Here is a 10,673-nt window from a genome sequence, read left to right on the forward strand (position 1 = left end):
CTATAGAAACCGTCTTCTGGTTCCCTTTTCCACCATACTTCTTAGGCTTCAACTTCAAATGTAGATTCCAACAATGCTCCTCAACATGCCCTTCTTTCTTGCAATGAGTGCAAGATGGCTTACCTTCTTCTTTATTTGTTTTCATTGTCTTCTTGTCCTTTCATTTCCCTTTGAACTTGATGTTCTGAGGCTTGGATTATGGCTTCTTTTAATGATATCCTTGTCCATGTTTTCCCTATTTTCAAGATGAATTAATTTCACACTAGCTTCATCTAGATTAGTGGGATCAAACAACAACAATGAATTTTGAAGATAACTATGTAAAGTGCCAATATATTTGATAAAAGTATCTAGTGAGTCTAAAGGAATATTCAATACCAATGCTTGCTTCTTAAACTATTTTGTAAAACTTTGAACATTGTAACCTTTTCCTTGTCTCAGTTTTTTCCATTCCATCATGGTTTTTGTTGGTAACCCAATGGTTAAAATTTCCCTCTTGATGTAAAAAGAAATTTATACCATGAATAAAGGAGTTTACCATTATGCTGACTACTTTTCTGAAGCTTTCTATCCCACCATACAAGAGTTGTTCCTCCTAGTTGAATAGATGTCAACTAAATATTTGTGTTGTCCTCTTCAATCTGTTGTATATGGAAATACACTTCTATCTGTATAACCAATTGTTTAGCTTTTCTACATTAGATTCTCCATTAAACATGGGCAAATCAAATTTCACATCTAACTTAAAAAATGGCTTCTTAGAAGCATCTCTATGGGGACTATTTTAATGGTGAGAATGAGATGAAGAAGAAGAAGAAAATTCACTTGAAGATGGAGATAGAGGTTCAGGAGGGTCTCCCCCATTTCCTTGATTTACCGAAGCATTATCCCTTGCTTTATTTTTCTTCTTCTTTCCCTTCTTTTCTATTCTCTTCTCATAATTTCCAAACAATTTGTCTACCATGTTTTCCATCCTGTAGAAAGTTTTATGGAAAGATTTCTCATTCTCAATGCATACATATCATTCTCTATTTTCTTTCTTCCTTTTTCATGTCCAATCTCGAGGTCAAAATACTTGAGTTTTCCTTTGCTCTCATTGATTTTTTCCTTGGTTATCTTCCACACTCACAATTCACTTCAAACAAAAGACCGCTTTGATACCAACATGATCGGAGATCTTTTCTTTGGTGATATTATCAAAATTTCATAAAAGAGCATGTAAAATCGTAAATGCAACACTTTAAGAAGAAGCAACACAAAAGGAGACCAAAAAGGCAGTCCATCATTATTTGAAAATGGATTTCACTCACAATGTGTGAGCTATGTCTCTAGACCTAGCTTCAAAGTGAAGAGGCATCTAAATTATCTCAATGAAATGAAAGGTAAGTACATGAAAAAATACATCATTATACCTCACTTCTGGAAGTGACCTAAAAATTGACTACTCAAATTCAAAACCTGAATGCGCTAGTGAAATCCTTGCGAAATGCTGAGTAAAATGAGTATAAACTCGATCATATTTTAACACTCTCAACTCTTAACCCCTTGGGAATCTCGAATAATCTACAACAAAAAGAATATTTTGGGAATATTCCCCTCAGAAAATGCACCCAAAGGGTTCTACACGCAGGGTTTCGCTTAGGCCTTGGTCCTCAGTATCAGTTCCATCATTTTGCGTTATGCTTCATTGGTCATCCTCTACTCACTTTCAAATGAAATGACATGTATGGTTTAAATAAAATGGGTGTGACAGACATTACAAAGCCTCTCGACTGGTAGGTTCAATTGGAATGTTGTATTTAGGACATTGGTTGTTGGTGGGTCACGGTTTCAAACCCCGTGGACCTTGTTTTAGTATAAAAACAATACAATATATTATTTTTAAAACAATTGTTAAAAACACCGCCATTTTGGTAGAACTACCGCTAAGTTTCGTGGTTATGCCAACTATAGTGGCTCACCAAACTTATCCAAGCCTCCACCAATTTTAGCCTCCAAGTGCCAATTTTTTGTTGGACCACCAGCTTTGGTGAGAGTACAAATTTATCTAGAGCCAACTAAAATTTGTCCAATGCCAAGTTTGAATGGAACTTTCATTGGTGATAACTTTTGTGTGTGAACTCAAATTGAGGTTCCATTTGCGTTGTTGGATTTCTTGTGACGAGATCTTCAATTTGATGTCAATTTCGATGAGATTTGAGGACTTCAATTTTTAGGCCTTTTATGATATAGGAATGAGGAGATATAAAATATTATGTCAGGTCGATCCAACCAAAAATTACAAGTCAACCCATTCAGTTTTAAAAGTCAACCCCATGAGTGAACATTGAAACATTATAAATAAAGGATAGATGAGTGGATTTTTAAACCATCTAAGCAAGACGAGATCTAATGTGTACAATAGAAGCTAGGGAATAGTATTAGGGTTTTAAAGGTGGAGAAAATATGTGATTTGTGGATTGAAAGAGTCATCTTGGCATTTTTTTTTAATTGTTCTTCTAGAATGTTTTAGACCATGAGACTTGGAGGAGATAGAGGTAGTTATGCTAGAAATTTAAAACCTTGGTTCACTATATTTAAAATATATTCTTTAAGGAATTCAGGGTTCTTCAATGCTCCTAAAATCTATTTCAAACATGTCAACTTGGTATTTTCACTATAACTTTTTTTCTACAATCTTTCAAACCATGAAACTTAGAGAAGATAAAGTGGAGATCTTAAGCACATGTTTTATAAATTTCACACTTTGATTCATTGTGATTTTGAAGATATGATCTAAGGATGTTATGGTTCCTAAATGCTCCTTAAATATGCTTCAAATAGGTTAATTTGTATTATTATAACTTCATTTTTTAAGATGTTTTAGACTATGAAATATGGAGAATGTTGTAGCTCAATCATACAAAGCCAAAAATTAAAATATTTTAGGCAAATTTGAGAAAGCAACCGAAATTAAAGAAAATCTTGCTTATAAATTCCATAAAAAAATTCATTAATGGAAGGAAATAAAAATAACTTGATTTTTATAAGGATTTTAAGTACTATTGGGCCTTATGCAGAAGAGTGAGTGCATTTTAAGTACTATCGGGCCTTATTCAGAAGAGTGAGTGTTTTTATTAAAATTAGGTTTTCCAACTCACAAGTTGAGTGTTGATTTTTATAAGCATTTTAAGTATTGTCGGGCCTTATGCAGAAGAGTGAGTGAATTTTATGTATTGTTGGGCCTTATGCGGAAGAGTGAGTGCTTTTATTAAAATTAAGTTTTCCAACTCACAAGTCGAGCATTGACTTTTATAAGCATTTTAAGTATTGTCGGGCATTATGCAAAAGAGTGAGTGCATTTCAAGTACTATCGAGAGTGAGTGCATTTTAAGTATTGTCGGGCCTTATGCAAAAGAGTGAGTGCTTTTATTAAAATTAAATTTCCCAATTCACAATTCGAGCGTCAAATAATAAAAATCATTGGGCTTGAAAGCCAAACACTAAAATTATTGAGGCAGATTTGAGAAAGAAACCGAAATTAAAAATTTTAATCAATGGAAGGAAATAAAAAGAACTTGATTTTTATAAGCATTTTAAGTATTGTCGGGCCTTATGCATAAGAGTGAGTACTTTTATTAAAATTTAATTTTTCAACTCACAAGTTGAGCATTGATTTTTACAAGAATTTTAAGTATTGTCAGGCCTTATGCAGCGTTTTAAGTATTGTCGGGCCTTATGCAGAAGATTGAGTGATTTTATTAAAATTAATTTTTCGAACTCACAAGTCGAGCGTTGATTTTTATAAGAAGTTTAAGAACTATCAAGCCTTATGCAAAAAAGGGAGTGCTTTTATTTTTATAAGCATTTTAAGTACTATCAGGCCTTATGCAGAAGAGGGGGTGCTTTATTAAAAATAAGTTTTTCAACTCACAAGTCGAGCGCGTTGATTTTTATAAGCATTTTAAGTACTATCGGGCCTTATGCAGAAGAGGGAGTGCTTTTATTTTTATAAGCATTTTAAGTACTCTCAGGCCTTATGCAGAAGAGGGAGTGCTTTTATTAAAATTAAGTTTTCCAACTCACAAGTCGAGTGTGTTGATTTTTATAAGCATTTTAAGTACTATCAGGCCTTATGCAGATGAAGGAGTACTTTTATTTTTATAAGCATTTTAAGTATTTTCATGCCTTATGTAGAAGAGGGAGTGCTTTTATTAAAATTAAGTTTTCCACCTCACAAGTCGAGTATCAACATTTTAAGTACTGTCAGGCCTTATGCAGAAGAGGGAGTGCTTTTATTAAAATTGAGTTTTCCAACTCACAAGTCGAGTGTCGAATAATAAAAATTCAAGTTATCCAACTCACCAACCAACAACAAATCACTAGGAAGCACCACACAGGAGTGATTTTATTAAAATTAATTTTTCCACCTCACAAGTTGAGCGTCAGCATTTTAAGTATTGTCAGGTCTTATGCAGAACAGGGAGTTCTTTTATTAAAATTAAGTTTTCCAACTCACAAGTCGAGTGTCGAATAATAAAAATTCAAGTTATCCAACTCACCAGCCAACTAAGTACTGTCAGGCCTTATGCAGAAGAGTCGAATAATAAAAATTCAAGTTATCCAACTCACCAGCCAACTAAGTACTGTCAGGCCTTATGCAGAAGAGGGAGTGATTTTATTAAAATTAAGAAGTTTTCCAACTCACAAGTCGAGTGTCGAATAATAAAAATTCAAGTTATCCAACTCACCAGCCAACAACAAATCACAAGGAAGCACCACACAGGCGCCAAACCAAGGAAGGAGCCCACTAAGGAGTTGGTATTAGTGCACAATAAAAATTCAAGTTATCCAACTCACCAGCCAACTAAGTACTGTCAGGCCTTATGCAGAAGAGGGAGTGATCGAGTGTCGAATAATAAAAATTCAAGTTATCCAACTCACCAGCCAACTAAGTACTGTTAGGCCTTATGCAGAAGAGGGAGTGCTTTTATTAAAATTAAGAAGTTCTCCAACTCACAAGTCGAGTGTCGAATAATAAAAATTCAAGTTATCCAACTCACCAGCCAACAACAAATCACAAGGAAGCACCACACAGGCGCCAAACCAAGGAAGGATCCCACTAAGGAGTTGGTATTAGTGCACAATAAAAATTCAAGTTATCCAACTCACCAGCCAACTAAGTACTGTCAGGCCTTATGCAGAAGAGGGAGTGCTCGAGTGTCGAATAATAAAAATTCAAGTTATCCAACTCACCAGCCAACTAAGTACTGTCACGACTTATGCAGAAGAGGGAGTGCTTTTATTAAAATTAAGAAGTTTTCCAACTCACAAGTCGAGTGTCGAATAATAAAAATTCAAGTTATCCAACTCACCAACCAACAACAAATCACAAGGAAGCACCACACAGGCGCCAAACCAAGGAAGGAGCCCACTAAGGAGTTGGTATTAGTGCACAATGCATCAAATATGGGTATGTGTGATAGCCATTATAAACTATATATAAATTTGTTTCCGCACAAATATGGGATATATCCCATCAGTCCATAATAAAACGAAATGTCTTGGAGAGCTTAGGGAACTGCATAATAAGCCATATAAAAGACCAGTGGTAAGACAAAACTCCAAAAATGCCATGCGACTGTCATTCCGTTTGTTGAATGTTGTTGAATGGAAATATTAAACCCCATGCTTGAAGTGTATGGTGTCGAATCGACCCATGAAACTATTGTTGCAAAAGTGAAGAATGCATTTGATTTTTATGGCATATTGTCAAGCACAATCTTTTCCAATCGATAAGATATCAACCAGTGCCTGTGTTAGGGAAGACAAACTTTTCTATTGTTGGTACTCTCCCTGAAATGAAACTTCTAATCTATGGGAAGAAAGAGGAGGAAAAGGACAGAGTTGGTGAAGAAAGAATGCTTTTGGCACTATTTGTTGGTAGAGGCAAGGTGAACCTTATACAGCAGGAGAATGATTTGACTATGAGGATGACATTTCATTTCCTGAGGATTGAAGATAAAATCCAAGTTCATGTGTCTACAACATGCAAGTATAGTGCTTTTTTTGTGCTGGAAAATGATAGTCAAGATCCAGTTTACGAGATTATTAACAAATGTATCACATCGTTAGCAGAAATTGTTTCAGAGGAGGATGAGTTTTTATAGGATGCATTGCCAAATTTTAGTTTCCCTTTTGATTCTGCTTCTATTCCCCAAAGCATCTCAAGATCTTTCCCCTCAAAATCAAAACAAAATCCATCACATAACTTTGGAAGACCTCTTACAAGTTTCAAATATGAACTTTTTGGTTGGAATTTGCCCATAAAAAGAGAAAGAACCCAAAGAGGAAGATGTATCTAATTTTTTTATTGTTACATTTGTTACAAGGAATCCCACATCTCCCAACTATGATGGAACAAACACTCAGATGAACATTCGCATGACAAAGCTTGATTTCTTTTGCAACAGATGTACTATTGTTTTTTTAATTGACTTTGGCATGGAACTAAGTGAATTAATGGAGGTCATATCTGAAAAAGCATCTCCACATAACGATATGGTACAGATGTTGTTTTTCCAAGTGTAAACAAAGATGACATTGATTGTTTATTTTTTAAAGGGTTATTGAGTACTAGAAAATCTAGAGTTTTGTTTCAACTGAAGATGAATGTAGATAGTGTTTAAATTTTCCTTAATAAAGATGATGGTTCTAAGTTGACCATGTTGGTATAGGAAAAGTTTCAGATGGATTTGAAAGCTCATCCAACTTCTATTTCCATTGAGGGGATGTTAGGGAACCTCAATATCTATGACATGTCCCTTAGTCCATGTCACTGGCGAGGCTAGCTTTGTGACATATGTGACACAGGCTCTGATTCACTTGTAAAGTGGAAGTTTACATCTTTCAATGTAGATGAGTGATGACTTTCAAGACCATGATTACAATCGCATTGTCAAACTTTCAGTTGTATGGATTGTTTTTCTCTACAAGTTCATTCAAGAGGTAACATCCTATTTCACAAGCTCAACATGCACGATTCAAATAAGTAAGGGCATGTCTCCTTTGTTCTATAAATATTAAAGTCGGTATTACATAGCATAAAAGGATTAATTCTTCACCCCATATTCGGTGTTACAAAGATAACTTGATGGAGGGTAAGAACGCACTGAAAAAATATAGGATTTTGAAACCATGAAGTCTCGTTTGAATGGAAAATGTGTAGAATGACCCATTTTAATTGCAATAAGGTAGGTTTTGTTCTTTGCAAAAAATATTTCTAGGATAAAATTTATAGACTTGGCATGTCTATAGCTAATTTTAAATATTCTAAGCAACATAAACTAGTAATTATGCCAGATGTTACAATGGAAATGTCGTAAGGCATAAATTTGATAACAACCGATGATAACAAAACATCTAGAAGTGCATCATCATTTGCATGTTTATTTGCTAACCAGGAATAGTAAAGTAGATTAGGGAGTTTTTGCTTTTGAATTTTGAAGTACACAAACATTTGAGAAGTAAAGATTTGTGTTTTTAACAAATTATTTTTATGTGGAAAACTAAAACAAACAATTATGATGATATGTAGCTATGCAAAAGTAAGAAAATAAATATAATAATTCTCATGTTCAATTAATTCACGAAAGCCCTTGTTCCAATTTAGATAGATATTTTTGTGTTAAAAATTGGTATATGATTTTTTAGTATACAAAATTGGTATATCTTTTGTCCTCAAAAGATTATAGATGGGATTCACAAATATAATACAACCACGTCCTCTACCTATGTTGAATCCACCGTTCAACCAATAGTGAAGATAAGCATCTTGTCCACACTTTTATTAACTTTTAGAAGAAAAACATTATATTATCTTACCTTGTGTGTAATGTTATAGTTAAGAAAACATAATTTTATAAAACTATTTATTAATGTGCTTAAAAATTAAGTTTAACATTTTTTTATTACTACACTTCAACCATTCATTAATTCTATTTAAAAATTTAAAAAAAAAAAAAAAAAAAAAAAATTATATATTATATTATTAATTTTAATTAAACTAAATACTTTAACTTTTATATTTATTTTTTTAAATAAATAATTATAAAGTAATAAAACATATTTTATATTTAATTATATTTATTTTGTTATTAGAATAAGTAATTATAAAGTAATACAATGTGTGTATCTATATATATGAATCACCATTCACTTACATTTTTTACCAACTCAAATATTTATTCAATGAGCATACATTATAACTATCTAACATGTATGCATTATGTTTAACATGATGCTACATAGAAAATAATGTAAAATAATTTATATGTCTATTTTTAAAAGGATAAAATGTATCTATAGATAGTCATTGCTAGCTACTCTTATGCTATTTGGAAAACTAAACCAATAGCATAAGTTCAATTTTTTACAATTATGTATTCTATAGTCTACCAAATTGTCTCTCAAAATGGAAGTAAGAATAGAAAAGAAAATAAAATAAAACATGAGTTGATAGAGTTAAAAATCACTACATTATGACTGATCTTGTTCTTGAAAGATCTGACTCACTTGATCATCATTCAGTTGGAGAGTACACTGGAGTCAGTGGCTAGAGCCTACTGTCATTTTTCGAGGAGAAGTAAAAGTTTTCCATTTTCTTGGATAAAATTGATACTTTGTTGAGTCTATCCACCTTGTCCATTAATTTTTCCATGTAGATGGTCATTTCCTGCTGAGAGTATGCTCTGCTAGTAAGAACTCGCTGTAGAAATATGGTGATAGAATTGCAACTACTCAAGAAATTTAATCTAAATCAAGAGACACAATTCTACTCTACTAATCTGCGAAAATTAATTCACAATTTATAACAACATTCACAAACATGCATCAATCACATAGACAAGTACATAGATGCATCTAGGGGAAACCAACTCGTAAAAATCCCTTAATCTTGCTTGCATTAATCAGATGAATTGAGAATCCATGACAATTGCTACCTCCAACTCTGAGCTCAACCTTCAAAAGAATAATATTCTCTCTGCTCAATGAGAATCTCTGACCCAAACTTAGTCAATTTCTTCCCCTACATGAGCTCTTATTTCCTTGCGCAAATCCCGAGGAAATTGGCCCCTCTTATTTAGGAATTTCATCCAAATTGATTGTGTAGTTCCCAAGGATTGATCACTAATTGTATGCAACACTTGTACACTCCAGACTAGTCTACAACTAATGTTACACTGCCTTGGAATCTACACCACAGTTGAGCAATTCGAATCCCTTGCATGCATGAACTATTTTTGGTTCATTGCTGGAGAATTTGTTTTTCCAATGTATCTACTTGTGTTGTAGACCTGTGTTAGCTAGTATATTTGTCAAATTATTTCTCATTCTTCGTATATGTGATAGTACAAGGGATATTATTATTTTTAATACTTTGATTCTTATTAAGCCTACCATTAGTCTCCATCTATTATAGAACTTGGGGGGCGAGATCCATTTTGTAGTTTCTTTATGATTAGGACAATATTTTTAAAATTCCTTCATGTTATCAATTTTTGATAATTAATACACTTGGATATTATTAGGCCTTTCTCTAGGGATTATAGTTCTGCCACATTATTAGTTTCATTTCCTAGAATTCCCATATAAATGTGAGTAATTTATCCATGATAATCTCTAAAAACCCCTCCAAATCTAACAAGGCCATGATTACCCTTAGAGGCTCTATCAAAGTTTAACTTTAAGAAGCTAGCAAAAGGTGGTTACTATTTATTAGGACTTCAAGGAATAGGCTAGGGTTGTGTTGCTTGAAAATTTATAAAATATTGGTTGAGCCCCAAAAGTGTGAGAATGTGTGATTCCTTGGAATTACATTCCCAATCTTGTGTAGACCACTTGAGGTTATGAGGATTGTTTCTCTTACCCTTCCCATTATGTAGATCTAATAGCGTCCACATTTAATTACTAATATTTGAAGATTATTCTATTCCTTTCCTTCCATAATTCCCATGTTATAAATCCCAGGAAAATTTCCATGTTCAGTTCACTATAATACTTTTAAAAGGTCCAAAATTCCATTCATCAAGTGTTGAATGAATATTGGTTCCATTCTAATTTTGATTGTCTAAAAATTATGGCCAAGTGATTATTTTTAATGCAAATCTAAGTTAATATTTTGTTTTGCATGAAAGTTAGAGGAAGAGGGTCACCTTTGGCTAGAATTTGGAGTCTCGTAACTTTTTCCATTTAGTTTTGCTAGGGTTTCCTTCTATGCTAGCTATTAATCTATAAGGCTCCTTTAAGCTAAACTATCCTTTAGGCCATTTCTCCTATCGAAGGATATCTTTCCTAGATTGGATTTTAATTCATTGGTGATGGCTACTTGTGTTTCTAAGCTTATGTGCACTAGTCAGGGTGCACTTTTTCCACTGCCTTTTGCCACTATCTCCATTATTGTTGAGATTGAGGTTGCACCCAATACTACTAGACTAGTATTATACCTTATGATATCAAAAAAGTTTTTAGATCATTTAACACTCCTTTTTCCAATTTGGGTCGATTGCTACTAAGAATCCTCCCAAAAGAGGAATAAGTTTATGTTTTGACTTCCACAATGAATTCTAGAGATGAAATCCCTTAATTCCATCCCCTATCCAAATTATATGGCATGTATTTTTCCTTCCATACAG

This window comes from Pinus tabuliformis, chromosome 2_1 (assembly GCF_031772625.1).
Source record: "Pinus tabuliformis cultivar Carrire ecotype Pingquan chromosome 2_1, CPIR1, whole genome shotgun sequence".
Classification (NCBI taxonomy): domain Eukaryota; kingdom Viridiplantae; phylum Streptophyta; class Pinopsida; order Pinales; family Pinaceae; genus Pinus; species Pinus tabuliformis.